The following is a 20,692-nucleotide window of genomic DNA, read 5'->3' on the forward strand; positions in this document are numbered from 1 at the left end:
CCACTAGGCCCCTCTGTCCATTGGATTTCCAAGACAAGAAAACTAGAGTGGTTGCCATTTTCTTCTCCAGGGGATCTTACCAACCCAAGGATGGAACCTGCATCTCCTGCAGTAGCAGGCAGATTCTTTACCACTGAGCCACCAGGGAAGCCCTCAAAGAAATAGTACTGGTGAAATGAATGAACTTAGACAATTTCAGAAGAAAGTTTATATTACATAAAATTAAATCTCTATGAGAGCTGTGTATTTCTATTGACATAAATTTATCTATAAAATGGAAAACCATTCATAATAATCAGGAATAAATTGTTCATAGAGACAGAATTTGCAACTTCACCTGGTTTATGAGATTTTTCTTTCCCTTTCAATACCATAAGATTTATAGTGTTAAGAAACTAAAATTAAATTCTGTGGAATTACTGAAAGACTAAAAACATAAAAACTGCAGCTTATGAAGGTGTAAAAATGAGAAAAATAAAAACAATTAAGTCATTGTATAACCACTTTTGCTTTATGTGTGTGTTAGTTTTTGTGTGTGTATGTGTGTGTGTGTTAGTTTTACACCTATGGTGTGTAGATATTTGGTTTCACTAGTTTTTGAAAGTGAGTGTAACACTTAAGAGAACTGAATTCATTTGCTTCAAAATTTTAATTAGAGAGATAGATCATTTTGCTCGATAATTTTGTAACCAATCTGTATGTATTTGGAAAATATTACTTTATTTAATCCATAATTTTAAATAATAGCTAATGCATTTTAAAATTTAGACAGATGTAAATCATCTTACATTTAAACAAATGTTAATCATTAGAAAATCATCTGATTAATTCAATGCTAAGCAAAGTCAAAACAGTAAAGAGTGCTTTTCTTTTTATATTAGAGTCATCTGTACGTTAACTAGCATACTGATATCTTCCCAAAAATAGTATTTTAAAACCACTGGTGGCTCATAAAGACGGAAGCAATTTTTGTATCACATTTCTCTTGACAAATACCAGCTGTAGATGAATATCAGTCCTCTTAATGTATATTCTAGATGGTGTGCTTAATAACAAAATCATGCTATAGAATTTACCATGATTAAAATCCACCAGACTAATCTCCTTAAGATCAAATCTCATAATAGAGAGTCAATGAATTGTGACTGCATTCAGGAGAGCAACTATTACTATTTTGTGCTTCATATAAGCTAGAAATTAATGTTATACTTTCTAGTACCCAAACATCCTTTGCTTTTAAATTATATACATGAAGAAATTATATGCCTTAATTATATCAAGGAGGAGGACTGAAAATAATATACTAGATGTGTATAAGTGCTTTTTTAAAAAATTTAATTAATGAGAGAAATAAATTTCCCCCTTCACTTTACAAAATATCTGAACACAAAATCCTGAAAAATTTCCTTATTAAAGGGATAATGCAATGAACTGAGAAACCACGACATAATTAAAACAAAAACTAAGAGAGAGAAGTGTCACAGATGTATAGGGACCACGAATACACTGAACATCTTCTGTAACTCATTTAATCTCCCTCATGACTCCTTTTTGGTCTCCCTAGTTGAATAAGGTGCATAAAACATTATAATATATGAATGAATTCTCAGTGTCTTTTAGCAGTTGGATAAACATTCAGGTTCTTTTGTTGTGTCTTAAGACTGATGATCCTCCTCTGCTCGCTCAGCCTCCAGTAGCTCTTACCAGAACTGTGGAAGCTTCTGCATCAATTTAACCTTCTCCTTCTGGCCCCTAGATACAGTCCTCATTATCTGTAATGCAGTCATCTTATCACTTGCCATTCAAATGAAGATCCCAAACGTTCAAGCTTTGGAAAATCACAGTTCAGAGAAAATAAAAATATCTCTAGCTAAGACCTCGACAGATGCTATTGTTAGGAAAGGGTATGAATCATAACCAAGCCAAGAAAATATTCAGCACTGGTGCTTAGTAGTCAGTGCAGAGAAAGATGTTGCGTGTGAAATACAGTTCTGAGAGTCACAGAGGTGCTTCACAACAAGGATCTCACTCTGTTGAAGACTAATATTTGCATTATTTGAATTTACAGGACTTAAAGTGGGTTAGTCAGAATTCTAATGTTTAGGAATGTTCCCTAAATCTGCTTATTTAACTTATATGTGGAGGACATCATGCAAAATACCAGGCTGGATGAATCACAAGCTGGAATCAAGATTGCTGGGAGAAATATCAATAACTTTAGATATGTAGATGACATGACCCTAACGGTAGACAGTGAGGAGGAACTAAAGAATCTCTTGATGAAGGTGAAAGAGACGAGTGAAAAGGCTGGCTTATACCTGTGGCAGATTCATGTTGATATATGACAAAACCAATACAATATTGTAAAGTTAAAAATTAAAATAAAAAAAATTAAAAAAAAAAAAAAAAACCCTCAACATCCAAAAAACTGACATCATGGCATCTGGTCCCACCACTTCAAGGCAAACAGATGGGGAAAAATTGGAAACAGTGACAGACTATTTTCTTGGGCTCCAAAATAACTGCAGATGGTGACTGCAGCCATGAAATTAAAAGACACTTGCTCTTCGGAAGAAAAACTACGACACACCTAGACAGCATATTAAAAAGCAGAGACATCGCTTGGCTGACAAAAGTCTGTATAGTCAAAGCTATGGTTTTTCCAGTAGTCATGTATGGATATGAGAGCTGGACCATAAAAAAAGGTGAGTGCTGAAGAACTGATGCTTTCTAACTGTGGTGCTGGAGAAAACACTCGAGAGTACCTTGGACAGCAAGGAGATCAAACCAGTCAATACAAAAGGAAACCAACCTTGAATACTCGTTGAAAAGACTGATGCTAAAGCTGAAGCTCCAATACTTTGATCACCTGATGTGAAGAGCCGACTCACTGGAAAAGACCTTGGTGCTGGGAAAGACTGAGGACAAGAGGAGAAGGGGGTGGCAGAGGATGAGATGGTTAGATGGCATCCTGTCACACTCAGTGGACATGAGTCTGAGTCAACTCCAGGAGATAATCAAGGACAGGGAAGCCTGGTGTGCTGTAGTCCCTGGAGTTGAAACAGGTGGAAAAAACTTAACAATTGAACAACTCTTTTAAAACATGGACAGAATTAGATATCCTAAATAAAAATATGTGAGTTTAATTTTTGTTTTTATCAATGATAATCATGAGAAATATTCTGTTCAGTGAAATGCATGTGTAATAGAGAACAAAAAATCTGAGCATACCACATACGAGATATGTCAAACTTAATATCTAAACATGATCATGGAATTATAAACCTGATTCTAATTGTAACACATACTCTTTCATTGAGCTAGGCATCCGCTATGGCAGAAAAAAATGACTGGAAACTTATTCTTTAGTATATTTCAGGGCTGTACCACTGGTAAAAGAAAAGTGCTAAATTCAATTTTTTTCTTTTTTTTTTTTTTTTCAAAATGGGAAGGTAGGCAGGTAAATTATATCTAGCCCCATCATTTTTTTTAAATAACTCTATTGTGCTAAGAGAAAATAAATGCTCTAAAACAGTTAAATATCTAGTAAGTATTATCAAACATCAAGCTCTATACTATAACCTACAGTGAGTCAACTTAAATTTAATCAAACATTCATAACAAATCAAAAGATAGGTATTTTATTATCCCAATTTATAGATAAGGCAACTAGCAGAGTGAATAGAATTTCAAGGTTACATAGTTTTGCCTGCATTCTAGTTCCTCTTTTAACCACTGCATGATACTACCTTGTATCTGTAGAGGACCAGTTACCTTAAAATTGATTCCAGTGTCTGTAACTTACTTTTTCTCCACTTGCTGGAGACTTCCTTACTGGGAATAATTTATCTTGGGCAAATCTCAACCATAAGTTATCCTCCAGGGGGCAATCTAACATGGCTGTTAAGAAAGTGCAGACCTGGAAATCAGACTGAGTTGGATATGGCTCTTGATTCTTCAAAAATTTATTTAAACATCAGGAAAATCCCTTCCTTTAACCTTAGTACACTCCTGAGGTGTCTCAGTGGTAAATAATCCACCTGCCCAATGCAGGAGACACAGAAAACACAGGTTCAATTCCTGGGTCAGAGAGATCCTGGAGGAAGAAATGGCAACCCATTCCAGTATTCTTGCCTGCAGAATCCCATGGACAGAGGAGTTTGGCAGGGTACAGTCCACGGGGTCCTGAAGAGTCGGGCATGACTGAGCGTCTGAGCACACAGAAATATAAAAAAAAAAAGCTTAGGTGTATTAAGTGAAATACCCACAATTGCACAGATTGTGATTTTAAAAAGGAAAAGCCTATGTTAGCTGGTTCTCAAGTCAGTTTGACTTCAACTCAACAATGCTTTTGAAATAATCTGTGAATATTCCTAAATTTTCAAGTCCTTAAAAGGTTTACTATTTTCAGCTACACATTCTTTTTGCCTAGAAGGTCTTGAGAGGACAATTATCCCCCTTTTTATTAACTATATTATTAGAGTACATATGTATATTCTCATGCCAGAGTTCATATGTTTGAGGTCACTGGAGATACTCCAATCATTATTATTTATAAAATGCTGAAAAGTATGTTTCTGGCAATAAGAGAAGATGCAACTCTTGAGTAGTCTCATATTATTCTTGTGTGCATTTTTTTTCATGTCTTAGTATTTTCAATTGTAACTCAGAGTAACCCTCAACATTAGCATTACAACTAGTTTCCGACCTAAATTCTCATTGTCACATTTATTCCATCAACCAAAATCCTTTCTTACTCTTCCATCCTCACTCAACATTTCTGGGCTTCACTCAGCATCTCCTTCTATGAGCACCCTGAATCACAGATTATGAGAAACTAAACCATGCTCCTTTGCAGCTAGGATTCTGAATATAAAGTTGGTTCCAGTGAGATGCACTGAAAGGAGATTTGGATGAATAATTAACAGAGGCCGTATTCTTACTGCCCTTTTGATGAATTAACAGAGACATCCTTCTAAATCTGCTCACAGGTGCTGCAACTGTGTGGTAACAGAACCAGAAGCACAACTGGAATATCTTCTCCTTTTCTGTATTAAATTCTTTTCTGCTTTATATATTTAATTTTTGTTCCATGCACTGAATTCACGCTGACACTTTCAGATAGTCTGTCCCCATAATCTCCTAAATACTTGTTCACACTTTCTAAAGAGACATGCAATTGATAGTTGACACGCAAATCCCCCTCACTCACGTCAGTGGTCATGTTTCTTCAATAGGTGGTTCTCCATCCATATATGCACTAACTCTGTGCTTACTCCTGTACTTTTTGATAGTATTTACCCAGAAAAGGGCTGAAAAATGTTCATATTTTTATAATCTCACAGTCTGTTTTCTTCTCTAATTTTTGTCAGTGTAACTTTAGATATGCATAACAACTATGAATTTTCTTTAACATGTTTTATTTTTCCTCATTACAATCATCTTTTGTTAATGCCAACAAAACTCAAACATTCAAGATGAGCAAATGTAATATGTTTAAAGCTGTGATGAATTATGGATTTAATAATTTTTGTTGTCCCTCTACTTAAATTTCCCACCACTGTCTAAAGCAATGTCTCTCTGTATGTGTCAGTATCTCTTATCTGTTTTTATATTCTATTAAAATAAATCTAAAGTCTAGTTAACTTTACATTGAAATGTTGCCTATATCTCTAGTCTTTCTCCTTGTCTTCAACCTCTCTACTCCAAAACTGCTAGAATTGCCATGTTCTGAAAAACTCTTTAAAGTATTGCATCGTGAGATCCAACTCACATTGCCAATAATACTTCTAGCCATCTCCATTTACTCTAACCATATTTAATTTTATTTTTTCTATACCGATTCTATACTTGTAATGCCTCACAGGAGTGTAATCATGTGCATTCCTCCATGGCAAATGTAATCTATATAATAAACATATATTAAAACTATCTTAGACATTTACCATTCACATTTTCTTGTCTTGTAACTCCTTTATGGTATTTACCTCCTATTTTAGTGCTGACTTTCTATTGGGTCTCTAGGCTCATACAGACCACAAAGTCTTCCATGGCTCTTCCACAATAATTATAAATTTCATCTGAAATATATTAGAGGTTAATCCCTTCTCATGTTTTATATCATCTTGCCTCAATTATCACATTGTCCTATTAAATTCTAAAGTATCTCAATAGATGAAACAAGTTATATTCATTTTGTGCTTTCCAAAATTCTCATGTCTCTCTATAGCATTCTGTACCATACATTCAATTCACAATTTTGCACTGGCTTTATGGTTTCAATGGCTCCATTCACTTAAAATAGTGTTTCTAAGACCCACTTATCTGTTAAACAAATTTGTCAACTGCTTATTCACAAGTTTAGTCCATGGTCCCTGTTCTATTTGAAAATTAGGTTCTGAGATAATTTATTAGGAATTTGGTAAACCTTTTCTATTGTGTTACTTTGGTGTATTTTAATAATTTTATGTCTTCTAAGTTGCTGGGAAATTTCCACCTTTTATGATAGACAGCTTTACTGTAATATCATGTAAACATTAGCAAATAGATCATTGTTTAATAAATAAATTAATTCAGTTTTTAGCCATAAGATTCATCTGATGTATTTAATAAAGACTTCTGGTCAAATCTCTGGGAAATGAAAATCATATTTTCATCAACTAACTAAAGGAAAACATGCAGCAATTTATTTCATTTGTGCTAGTTTTCCCTTAATTAAAACACTACATTACTTCCTGATTTTTGTCATGACTATTTAAATAATTTTTAAGATATTTTGGAGATTTTTCAGTGTTACCATCTGCTGGAGAAGTATCATATGTGCTGTAATGATTGTTGATATTGATATATAGCTTTTAATTAGAATCATTTTAAAGCATTATCTCAAATAATTAATACTTTAAAACATTAAAATATGTTTATAAACTATTTCAGACATATTTCTATGAAATTATTATTATAGTGACTTTAAAATTTAACAAAAATTGTACATATCCATAGGTCATTAGTAATTTCAATTTCTTTTCTCCTAGATGTACTCTTTTCTCCAAATTTATTTTTTTTCCTTTTTTTTCCTCCAAATTTAAAAATACATACATCTTGAGACTTGTGTAATTCAGATAAATAAGATTTTTCTACCAGTAACTAATCTTCAAAATTATACTTGTAATTACCTGTGAAGCAAGCAAAACTGGTGATATCAGACATAGTTAGACATCCATTTCTTGATCTGATGATGTAGAAAAACTGACTGCTCTAATTCTTCAGAAGATACAGTGCAATATATTGAAAGTTGTTAGGAAGTGACAGACTGTTTTTATAGTCAAAAGCTATTGGTGAATTGATATATTTTACAAATTAAATATTGAAGCATTTAAAAAATATTCTATCTCAATGATTTATTTTCTATATTTATATAAGTTTTGGGGTAACTTGGAATTCCTGTACAGTATTCTCTTCAATTAAGTATAGAACCATTACCACACTGTTATCTCATGGCTATGATAGCTCTTTTACAGCAGATGGCAGTACTTGCAATGTTATATTTTATTTAAAAAACTATTAATATTCAAATAATTGAATTCAATAGCATTTGTTACCTGATATATTTATGAATTTAACATTATTAATACAATAATAATAACAGATAATACATCTTACTGAAATATTTAAGAAATATTTAAAGAAAAAAAATTCCTATGTATTTAGTGCCTCAACAGACCTACCACTTGTTATGCAAAATGATATGCTAAAACTAGTATTATGAATGGCATTATAAAATTATAGCTCTATAAGTATAAATAAGATAATAATAATCAATAATAATTAATATAATAGAACAAAACCTTTTAAATTTCATTTGGAATAATGCCATACAAATCAATTTCCATATGAATTAAATTTATCATGTTAAGAAACCACATTTTTTTCATATTTTGTTCACTTTAAAATAAGGCAGTCTGTATACATATACATCACCTCTAACTAGAATGCCCTTATAGGAAACTCATTCCAATTAGATAAAATGCAATACCAATAATTAGATGGTTGCAGTAAATAATTTAACTTGGGGCTTTTTAGTAATATATCAAATATCCAAAAACAAGAGCCATGATTAAACATACCTAAACTCCAAAGATACATACTACTATTTAAATATTCCTCAATTTTACTAACCTGTAGATTAAAACAAGTCAGTTTTCCTTTTCAATCTCAGACCCTGTAATATCCCCCAGCATGTTTCTACTGGTTTCTACAGCATCTCTCAGCATCAACATCTGACGCCCACAAGCCAATCTGATCATGTCAGTCTTACATGCACTTCTCCTTTTTGTAGCTTCACATTTTTATTGCCTTCTCCATTACTTTGAGGTAACCTCGTCATAATCAGGGGGGTGCTCTTCTCATGTTGGTGTGCCTTTGCTATCTGAGCTCCAGAGGAGCTCTGTATTGTATTTAGAAATGAGTACCTTTCTCTTCTGGTGCACACTTTGTCACATTTTAACAAACAAGCAAAAACAACAGTAAGACTTGTAAACTTTCCACCCAAAACTTTATCTGATGGAAATTTCCTTGAAAACAGCATCTTCTGATTTTGCCCATAATTCCTCCATGCACATAATCACAAATTTAGCATTCCCCAAAGCAAACTTAAAGGACTCATCAGGTTGAAAGTATTCAGTGCATCATAAAGACTTTTCAATTTTATCACATCTTCTTTCCAGTCTTGGGATATATATTTATTTCATGCTGACACAGGCATACATTTTTGTCTACCAAAGACAAAACTCAAAGAGTTCTTCAAGAGACATACTTCAACATATATAAATAGAAAACTTGAAATTCCCTTTATGTAAAACTGTAACTACAAGGGATTGAAGTAATGGAATAAACACCACCAAGTACCCATGCCCTTCATTCTCCATACTAACTTCTGATCTCCACATATTACAATGGCTATGATGGGAATGTTCCAATTAGCTAAGACCAATCATTTAAGAAGTGCACTTGCAAGCAAGACTCCTCAAATCAAACTGAATGGGATACTTATTTTCATGGACATTCAGAAGCCTCCAAAAGACTTCAAATTTCCAAAACAGCTTAACTGAAAGATTCATAATAAAAAGATTAGTGCAAAGTTAAAGACACAATAGATACTGAAAATAAGAGACTATAATACTAACACAAATCCCACTACTCCCCTCTATCCTTCTATATTCTGTCTACAAACCTTCTATTTGAACTCCCTTTCCTCTCTGAAGAAATCACAAACTGGAAACAAAAGTTTCACAACAGCAGCAGCTGCAAAGCTGGAAACAAAACACCTGCGCCTCCCCCTACTTGACCCTCACAGGGGTCCACCATCGAAGCACTGGCAGAAAAAAAAATAGTGTCTTATTTTCAATCAACTAGGACACTGGGGGAAAAAAAAGACTGTCCTTGAAACTTTGGTCAAATTCCAACTCGAACGCTCCCAATCTAGCCTTGAAGGAAGCCCCATATGAACATCTCCCAGGGTTAACAGAACTCTGCTACCAGTTGTTCCTTTAAATAATTAAGGAGAAGCTAAAATTAACACTGATGAAAAACCATGCCATATTCTCTTAGTTACTGGGGCTACATTCTTTACTTTAAACCCAGCTCACTTTGGTGATTCTAAGATGGGATCTTAAGAAAACTAGCATATGTCAGCAAAGAGTGAGAATTTTTACCAAAGTCAGTTCTCTCAAATCTCTGGAGTGTCCAGTTGAGAGAAGATAAAATTTCACATGGCCTGGTATTGGTTATTGATTCTTCTCTCTCCCAGGGATAAATATTCCATTCCAGGGAAGGCTAAAAATATTTCTTGTTTGTTTCATTTTCTGTCCTGAGAAGGGTGGCTTGGCTTTCTGCTAACCTGAGGCACTCAGACTGTCAGTTCTTGCAAATGCAGGCACCTCAACCTTCTGGTTGGGGATCCAAAGACATGACAAGGAAAGAAATGTGGGTTTGGCACCAACTGTAATTAGGTATGGCCTGACAGGAATGTGAATTGTGCTTTATTTGCAGTGTGGGTCCCCTGGACTCCTGTCAATTCTCAGGTTTAAGTCTTTTTGCCTCTTTGGAAGTGGCTGTTCATCTTAAAAAGGTAGTATCTTTTGCACCCTCTTTAAGGACATCTCTCTCATTTATTGGGTCATTCAATACTGCCAGGAATATTTGTTGGTTGTCCCAGCTAAAGCTGGCCAAATCAGAAGCTGATACTAAAACCTGATTTTTTTTCTTTAGGCCTTCTTCTCTAAGAAAAAATGAAACTATTAACCCAGAGGGAAACATTCCAATGGCAAGCAACTCTTAATCTAGAATGTAGGCATTATCTGATTTCTATCTTAGTTGAAGGACTTCTCTCCCATGTTAAGAAGCAAATTGAAGAAAATGCAATTCGGGTTGCAACCCAATTCTTTGAGGAGTTAAAAACATCTGTCCTATAAATTGCAGACAACTTGTGTAACTTGTCTGAAAAATTGAGACTGGTAGAACAGAAAAAAACCTGCCTATTTTTTCCTCAATCCTAAACCCTCCCCTTCAATTTTACTGTAAAAATTCTGTGCTCCAGAAACAAAGGTCCTTCTTAGAGGAACTTTCATTCTTTCTTTGTGTCTTTGAGATGCAAGTCTTCTCTAGGAACTAAGAGACATTTCTTCAAAGAACAAACTTCAGAAGAAAAAAATCCAGAGAGAAATCTATTCAGAAACTAAGCAAATGAAAAATCTTTGAAGTCTTCTCCACAAATATTAGAAAAAAAGTTTATATCATCTGAACAGGTAACCATTACTTATTCTACCTGGCAGAAACTCAATTTAAATACAACCATTATTTTGTAACCTGGTGACTTTTGCATTATTAATGCCTAAAATATTAAAAGGAAAGCTGTAAGACCTCTGTTCGTGTCTGTGTGTTTATACATGTCTACATTCCTATGTTATAGATGTATATTTCTCTACCTTCAGTTAGAATTACCAAAATGAATTTATAAAGAGCACCACTTCATTGGCTTAAAAAAATTAAAGCACTGATTTAAATATATAATCAAAGTGTCCCTCTAAATGCTCTGCTTGATCAGAAGTATAGTATATCCAGGGTTCCAATCCCCAAACATCAAGCCTAATCTAGGCTTTCTCACTGCAAACAAGACTGACTGTGTACCCTCAGCCAATCAGGTATTTCCTATTTTCCCTTTCTTCATCTTTATTCTTTGTTCTATAAAAACTTCCTGCCTTATGCTGAATTTTGTAGTTTCCCAAAAGAAGACCATTCACATCAAGAAGTGTTAAATAAAATTGTATCACCTAAGTTTCTTTCTTTCTTTATAACAGAGATAAAAGCTCAGTCTTATGGATTTTCTCTACCTCTTCCTTTCCAAGAGGGCATCTATCTGTATAGGGAAAGGGTTATGCAATCTGTGCCAATGGGGACAGTAAGACTTAAATATATGATTAGTCCACTGGATTCTCTTTGATTCTTGTCATGGATTATCTCACCTATTCTATTTCTACATTGGCTTTTAATGAGATAGTTGGCTCTGTTTAGCTTTTTAGAAGGCATCATGCAGGAATTTACTGTTGCAGTCATGTGATTTTAATGAAAATATAATCTTTTCCTACAGCCCCCAACAGAGATGGAAGAAAAAGACCCTGGCCTTTGGATTTCCATTTAAATTTTCTAACACATCCCTCCATGCTCAGAAGAAGGTCATGACAGATTTGACTAGGACATGTCCTTCCCTATATTCTCTTTTTTACCTGTCAGATATTATTTTGGTTTTAAGTTTTCTTTTTCCCCACTCTGTATCTCCTATACATTCTATCACATTTATTTCTGCTGTAGAATTTCTTCTATATCTTCTGGAGCTAAAATGACATAATAAATAAAAGAGACAAGTATTTACATGACAAAAGAATGCACATCGAATCAAACTGATATTTAATTGGAGCTCAGGTGTAAAAATTGAGTTAAAGTTCTTAGATGATATCACATTATCATTTAATTTTAATGTTGTAACACATTGTTAAAATGTGACTTGTTCCAAATTACTTTTGGCTGAGGTATCAGAACACCATGATAAGTAAATATTTGGCAAGGATCCCTATACCCAAAACAAGGTGGTACTTAACATACGTAAGACAAACAATAAAGGTGCAGAAATCTGTTTTGAGACCAGAGTCATGATAAGCCTTCAGGTATAAACATATATTCTGAAGGGAGAGATAACTTCTTTGGAAAATGTTGTAATTCTGTGCCATTTTCTTAATTTCCATGGAAAGGAGAAATATACAATTTATTTTTTTTCTAATTTGTGATGAGCAGGGGCTCAAAGAGACCACTCATAACGTGTGCCCCATGATTTTGAAGTGATAGACATGGACATGGGCCAAACATAAACCTAGAAATGCAAGTTGAATCTATAAAAAACAGGTCTCTAATGACAGAGTAAGAGAAGAGAACTCCATGAACAATGACTAGAATCTCCACAGTCTTTCAAGGAAATCTCTCCAAGAGTTGCTGTGAACCAAGTGTTTTGCTAAGAGGGAAATAGGAGATCTGTAGCCATTTTTAAAGTTCTTTGTCCTCAAACCTTCTTGGAAGCATAAGACCAGAAGAGACCTCAGAAAGAAACTACAAGAGGAAGAAACAGAAGTAGGAAGTTGGAGAAACACAATTTTCCGTATCACAGCGTGTGTAGTAAAGCAGCACCATAAAATAAGTCACAATTTGCACCTCAAGTTAAAGAGTCAACTTTAAGCATCTGAAAATGCCAGAGGAATAACAGATCACTTAGCTTCAATGAAGTCCTGCCTTTGCTACCAGTGAAAGTGAAAATGAAAATGTTAATTGCTCAATTGTGTTCAACTCTTTGCGACCCTATGGACTGTAGCCCCCCAGGCTCCTCTGTCCATGGGATTCTCAGGCAAGAATCCTGGAGTGAGTTCTTCTTTCCTTCTCCAAGGGATCTTCCCAACCCAGGGATTGAACCCAGGTCTCCTGCATAATAGGCAGATTCTTTACCATCTGAGCCACCAGGGAAGTGACCTCTCTTTACTAGGCCGATCCCAATTTGCATGCATCCAAAAACAATATGGTCTCCGTATGTGAATGGGGAGGCACACAGACACACACAGACCCTACTGCTTTCGGATGCATGCAAATGGTGGCAGAGTAAGTGGGGGTCCATGTAGAGATATAAAGAAGCTCAACATCCTTCTTTCCAATTTGGGTTCCTAAACGTGAAGCAGTCCCAACTAAATAAGAGTAATTAACTTTAAATAAAATTTAAGCTATTTAGTGACTCATCTAGAGAGAGAAGATGTTTTATATACAGACAGAAGAGTGCCAGGAACCACAAAACCATCATCAGTAATCTTGTGTGGCCAGTGCACAGGTCAACTTTTTTGGTATTGGAGGTATTGTCTACTGCCTGGGAGAAACAAGACAGGGAGTGCAGAGGGACGGATGACAGCTGGACAGTCAATCTGTACTTTCAACAGCTTACCTGTTATCTGATGTCCACCCAGACCTAACACCCTCAGCTAAGGCCGCCAATTTCTGCATCTTGGAGAAATGAGCAGGCAAAACTCTTAAATGAAAACGGAAATAAAGCAAGAGTAAAATTTCAAAGATTCACTCAAATTAGTCTGCTATGCCCCAAATTTTCCATTCTATGATGTCTTCTCCTAGACACAAATTGGGGAAACCCAAGTTACCTTAGGCATTACTCAGGGTTTTGGGGGTTACAAGATCCACACTTACACACCATGCACATAGCTTCTCCAGAGTCAACTTGGGAGTAGACAGCCTTCTCTATATATTTCTATTGCTAAAATTCCTTTTACGTACCTCTAGTTTTAAAACTTTACCATAAAGAAAAACACTAACCTGAGGGGAGGCAGGTCCTCAAGATCTGAAATCTTTAATTGGACTGTGCAACACAGGCTAACCTTAAAAAGAAAAAGAAAAATCTTACCATGCAGCTTTTGTAGCCTGATTCATTATGTGTTTTCAAGTACTTCAGCTCTAGAAGAAAACCGAAAAGAGATCTTCAGTTACATATACACTTGGCCATGGTGTTGGGAGGATATGGAATATACAAAAGCAGCTAATCTTCACTGGGTATAAATCACAAGCTTAGTTTCCTTCCAAATGTTTAGTAATGACAACTCCAATTATGAGAATCTCATATATATTTCATGTTTTTCAAAAAAAACACCCCACTATCACAAATATATACACACATCGAAAAAGCAAGGGAGTTCCAGAAAAACATCTATTCTTTATTGACTATACCAAAGCCTTTGACTGTGTGGATAACAATAAACTGTGGAAAATTCTGAAAGAGATGGGAATACCAGATGACCTGCCCCTTGAGAAACCTGTATGCAGGTCAGGAAGCAACAGTTAGAACTGGACATGGAACAACAGACTGGTTCCAAATAGGAAAAGGAGTACATCAAGACTGTATATTGTCACCCTTCTTATTTAACTTACATTCAGAGTACATCATGAGAAATGCTGGGCTGGAAGAAGCACAAGCTGGAATCAAGATTTCCAGGAGAAATCTCAATAACCTCAGATATACAGAAGACACCATCCTTATGGCAGAAAGTGAAGAGGAACCAAAAAGTCTCTTGATGAAGGTGAAAGAGGAGAGTGAAAAAGTTGGCTTAAAACTCAACATTCAGAAAACGAAGATCATGGCATCTGGTCTCATCATTTAATGGGAAATAGATGGGGAAACAGTGGAAACAGTGTCAGACTTTATTTTTTTGGGCTCCAAAATCACTGCAGATGGTGACTGCAGCCATGAAATTAAAAGATGCTTACTCCTTGGAAGGAAAGTAATGATCAACCCAGATAGCACATTGAAAAGCAGAGACATTACTTTGCCAACAAAGGTCCATCTAGTCAAGGCTATGGTTTTTCCAGTAGTCATGTATGGATGTGAGTTGGACTGTGAAGAAAGCTGAGCACCGAAGAATTAATGCTTTTGAACTGTGGTGTTGGAGAAGACTCTTGAAGAGTCCCTTGGACTGCAAGGAGATCCAACCAGTCCATTCTGAAGGAGATCAGCCCTGGGATTTCTTTGGAAGGAATGATGCTAAAGCTGAAACTCCAGTACTCTGGCCACCTCATGAGAAGAGTTGACTCATTGGAAAAGACTCTGATGTTGGGAGGGATTGGGGGCAGGAGGAGAAGGCGACGACAGAGGATGAGATGGCTGGATGGCATCACTGACTCGATGGACTTGAGTCTGAGTGATCTCCAGGAACTGGTGATGGACAGGGAGGCCTGGTGTGCTGTGATTCATGGGGTCACAAAAAGTCGGACACAACTGAGCGACTGAACTGAACTGAAGCCATATTATGACTCATTTTTCCATAAATGCCAGAACAAAAATCAATTCTATGTGCAGTATTAAATTCCCAAATCAAACTATGTCCCCAAATTATAAATCAACCATTTTTTAAATTTCTTTTTTCTATAAATCATCTCCTAAAAGTACATGAGAACTTCATTATATCATAAAAATCACAAGAACGAGTTCAGACATGAGTATTTACTTAGGCTTATATCACCCTTCCACAGTTACAAATATAGTTACATAGATGGATGTGAGTCTTAAGGACTTATGACTCTTTCCACATCATATCCAGAGAAAATAATCTTTAGTTGATTCCACGTTCTATGTTATTTGGTATTTATTTGGATTATCGTATATGCCCTTCTTCAAGGTTAAGAAATGAGTTGAGAAAAGAGGGGTAAAGCAGCAAAGATCTATGGTCCTAACATTTTACCTATTATATTTCTCATCATCCTTATTCTTCTTCATGGCAGACACAGTTTTCCATAGCTTTTTTTTTTTCCTGTTCTCAAAGGGAATCTAATCATATAGTCTCTCAAATTGAGGGAAAATAGGAACATGGCATGTTTCATCAGAAGAAAAAAGCAACTGTTCTGTGATTATTAATCAACGAGAATACAAAATATTACCACTGTTATTTAAAAACTAAAGCTCCAATACTTTGGCCACCTGAAGCAAAGAGCCACCTCATTGGCGAAGGACCAGATGTTGGGAAAGACTGAACACAAAAGAAGGGGGCAGCAGAGGATGAGATGGTTAGATAGCATCTCTAAGTCCATGGCCGTGAGTATGAGCAAACTCTGGGAGATAGTGAAGGACAGGGAAGCCTGGCATTCTGCAGTCCATGGGGTTGCAACAAGTCGGGTATGACTTTGCAACTGAAAAACAACAACTTTCAAAAACAAATCAGTCAGTTGCAATAAACAAAATGTATTAGTGACTGCTGTTGTTGTTTAGCCACTCAGTCATGAGATCGCCAACTCTTTGCGATCCCATGGACTGCAGCCCACCAGGCTCCTTTATCAGTGGGATTCTCCAGGCAAGAATACTGGAGTGGGTTGTCATTTCCTTCTCTAACTAGTGACACATAGTTTCTACCAAATATCTAGTTCATCCAGACCTCCAATGTAATGTAGTGAAAATGATATATACCACTTCTGGGTCTGCCTTACAGTTCTCTGGCAATCTTTCACATTCTCTCTCTTTTTCCCTATTTCCATAACTAGAAGTGAGGGACTTGAAGGCTTTAAAATTTGTAACCACCACAGTGTACAGAGATAGGACCTTTTAATCACTGTGAAGAGGACAGATTCCTGGCTAGAAATAACTGCACTGGAGTGCATGTAAGCAAGACATTTATTTTTATTATAGGAAATTAAGATAAACTGGGCTATAAAAATTAACTAGAAATTCACATGGGGTTTAAAATAAGCTGTAATGGGAATATTTAAACAAACAGGGAGACTGGAATGCAGACTGTAGTCAGAGAGATTAGTTGTGTGCTGGAATTGGCTTGATTGTGTGATTCTGTGCTTCTTTTCATAACTCTACACCCAATAATTTCAAAATATTATCTTTTAATTAGATGGTCTGGGAATATTTATGCCAGACAATTTGGCAAACAGCATGTACCAAGTTTTTTCTCATTATTTTTTCTGGTTTTTTTTTTTTTTTTTTTGGATTTGTATGGTTACTTCCCAGGATGCTGGGTGTTAAACTATCAAACCACTAAAGAGTGTTTCATACTTAAATTCATGTATTAAAGATGAGGCATTTGGTGACTGTGACAAGGAACAGTATGTGACTGAGGAAGTGAATAGCTGAAGAAGAAATTAGAGAAATTTATTAGAGGTCTGCATGGTAGAATGATAGCTATACCATCACAATGAAGATTTAAGTGGAAAAGAAAATGGAGAGGCAGTTATTTCTTTCAAAGGAAGGCACAATGAATCCAAGGCAGACAGTTAGATTGCTGGAAGGAGTAAGGAAGAGTGGGTAAAGTTTTTGGCCCTTTGGCTCAGAGGAACAAAAACTGTTACAAAGAGGTCAAGGTTTACATAACCAGATGTAAAAATGGGAGCAAATAGGTATAGTTTAGCTTTCACTATGTTAAACCATAATATTAGGTATTTCTATAAATATTAATTTCATTATGAAATATATTTCATCAGATTACAAATAATTTTATGCTTTTTTCCCCTACCTAGATTACTCTGGATTAATTTAATTGCTATATATCTCTGTCCTTTGACAAAAGTACTTAATTTTTCTACTTATCTAATCTTCAAATTTCTGGGTTTTTTGATTTGTCATAGAGTATTAAATGTTATCCATTCAACTACTGACGACAAACATAATTTTAGGGAATAGCTTATAAAACACTTAACAGAAAATAAAAAATGTTATATTCCTTTTCATATCTGTGTTATACTTTCAGAAAGAAAAATGCTTGAAATCATGTAATACATTTATATGATCTATGGTTCTTGTTTGTGATTCTTATTCTTTTTTTTTTTTTTTTTTTTTCATCATAAGAGAACTTTTTAATTTTTGTTGTACCTGTATAAGAGGATGGATGTCAGTTAAACCTACTGTAATAATCATTTCACAATACACGTAAATCAAACCATCAAGCTATACACTTGAAACTTCTACAGGGATGTATGTTGATTATTTCTCCATAATACTGGAAAAAATTTTGTTTTCATCCTCAGTTTATGAGAGTACAGACTTGTCCACGTCCGATATCTTCAACACTAAGAATTTTGCTTTTTTCATGTTTGCCAGTATGATAAACAAAAATGTTTTTAAGTTGAAAATTCTGTATTGAATAATTCTTTTGAAAAAGTTTACTAGTTTAATTTCTTCTTTTATGAATTGTCTGTCCCTGGGCTTTTCAGTGGGAGTGTTCATGAGAACCCTTCTTCAATACTAAAAAATTCTTAGACTCTCTCCCACTAAATAGCAATATTAATTACACACATAATATTGACCAATAAAATACATAATACAATGTTACTGGTAACTCTTATTCTTTATTATTAGGAAATTTTATTTAAATGTATTTAGAGCCTGTCAATTTATTTATGTAGCTATTTAAAAATTATATGTTTAGTTACAGTAATTTCTTATCCTGTAAATCTTTGAAATTGGAAATTTTCCCCTAAATTTTAATTTATAATGGAAGAAAATTAGTATTCCAATTCAAATTAGTATGGATGAAAACATTTATCATTTGGGATAACAGAAAAAGTTTGCATTCTTCTTTTATTTGTAATACTTGCTAGATAGAATGAATACCTAAAACAACTTTATGACAGTCATAATCTTTCAAGAGAGCAAATTAATGATATAAATTATTAATACTATCAGTTTAATGTCTAAGAGTTAGGAATAGAATTTTTAATATAAGAATCACAATTTCAACACAGAATAAAAGAAAGCTTATGAAAATTTTAATGTATTCTGATGTTTTAAGTGTATAAAGACAAACATCTAAGTAAACATATATGCTTAAACAATTTTCATTAGTGTTTTCTAACAGCAGAGGGAGATATTGAACTACAAATTAAATATTTTTCAATACACATCTTTTGCAGAATGCTTTGTAGGCAATTAGACTCCTATTTTGAACTTAATTTTCCTGATAAAATACCTTCTTTATTTTATTAAAACGTCTTTTCCCCAGAATCTGTTTCAAAACCAACAAAGTCCTTTAGAAAACCTGAATATCCATTATGCCAATAGGAATATCACTGATGTTTTACTTAAATAACTCACAGTAAAATATTAAATAACACCCATCTTAAGCATGTTATATGTTGTCAGAACTGGTTGGTACAATAGAGAATGGCTTTTTTACCCTGAGCCAGACTGGAATGGCTGTCTCTGTTATTTACTAGCTGTGAGACCCTCAGCAAGTTATTTTTCTTTCTTAATATAATTTTCCTTATCTTTAGAATGAGAATAAAAATATTGTCTTTTATAGTGCTGCTGTGAAACTTTCTTAAAAATTGAAATACACTAAGTGCCCAGTAGTAATCTCCCATTAAAAATTGTCAATATATATTTATTTAATTATTATCATTACTACTTTTAGAATTTGAGAAATATTTATTGAAGTAATGAATACATGAAAAATAGGCAATTATGCAATTATGATCATATGAAACTTGATTACCTAAAACATTTCTGATACTCTGCATTTATACTGTATAATAATTTGTGTATGATAAACACAAATGTGTCTGATATGACTTGAATACTAAACATGCAATTTACATGTTTGTGTCCTGTACAATATAGTTGTTCTAGTATAACATTTCTCTGTGTTTTAGGTTTTATTATAATAGCTAATTATTCATTTAAAGATTTCAGTAAGTGTGATCAAAATGAAATTATAACTTTAACTAATATATTTTCAAGTTATGGTGTATTAGCCTGGTCACTGTTGGGAAACAAAAGTCATAATAGACCTAAAACATACACACATATATTAATCAGCAAAATGCTCTTTTTCCAAAATTCATGTTCCTTTATGCCAATAAATAGGTATATAACAGCAAACTTCAAGAACCACCAGGCATGTGACCTGATCTTCTATGGAAATATCCAGTGCAAGATAAGAAAATAAAATATTTTGGGAGAACTTCTAAAGTATGGGAGAATTATTTTTATAATAGGTTTTTTGGGTTTAGGAGTCTAAAGTTTAATCCAGTATTTTAAAATTAATATAATAAGGCATTTCTCTGATATCAAATCTATTTTATTTTGTCATCATGAAATTTAATTGGAAATAGTTAACTATTCAGTTCAGTAACTCAGTTGTGTCCGACTCTGCAATGCCAAGAACTACAGCGCACCAGGCTTTCCTATCCATCACCAACTCTTGGAGCTTGCTCAAACTCATGTCCATTGAGTTGGTGATGACAGACAACCATCTCTTTTCAACCCCATGGACTGCAGCATGCCAGGCTTCCCTGTCCCTCACCATCTCCCCGAGCTTGCTCAGACTCCTGTCCATTGAGTCAGTGATGCCATCCAACCATCTCATCCTCTGCTGTCCCCTTCTCCTCCCACCTTCAATCTTTCCCAGCATCAGGGTCTTATCAAATGAGTCAGTTCTTCACATCAGATGGCCCAAGTATGGAAGCTTCAGCTTTAGCATCAGTCCTTCCAGTGAATATTTAGGACTAATTTCCTTTAGGATTGACTGGTTTGAGCTCCTTACTGTCCAAGGGACTCTTAAGAGTCTTCTCCAACACCACAGTTCAAAAGCATCAATTCTTCGGCACTCAG

This window comes from Bubalus bubalis, chromosome 13 (assembly GCF_019923935.1).
Source record: "Bubalus bubalis isolate 160015118507 breed Murrah chromosome 13, NDDB_SH_1, whole genome shotgun sequence".
NCBI classification, from domain to species: Eukaryota; Metazoa; Chordata; class Mammalia; order Artiodactyla; family Bovidae; genus Bubalus; species Bubalus bubalis.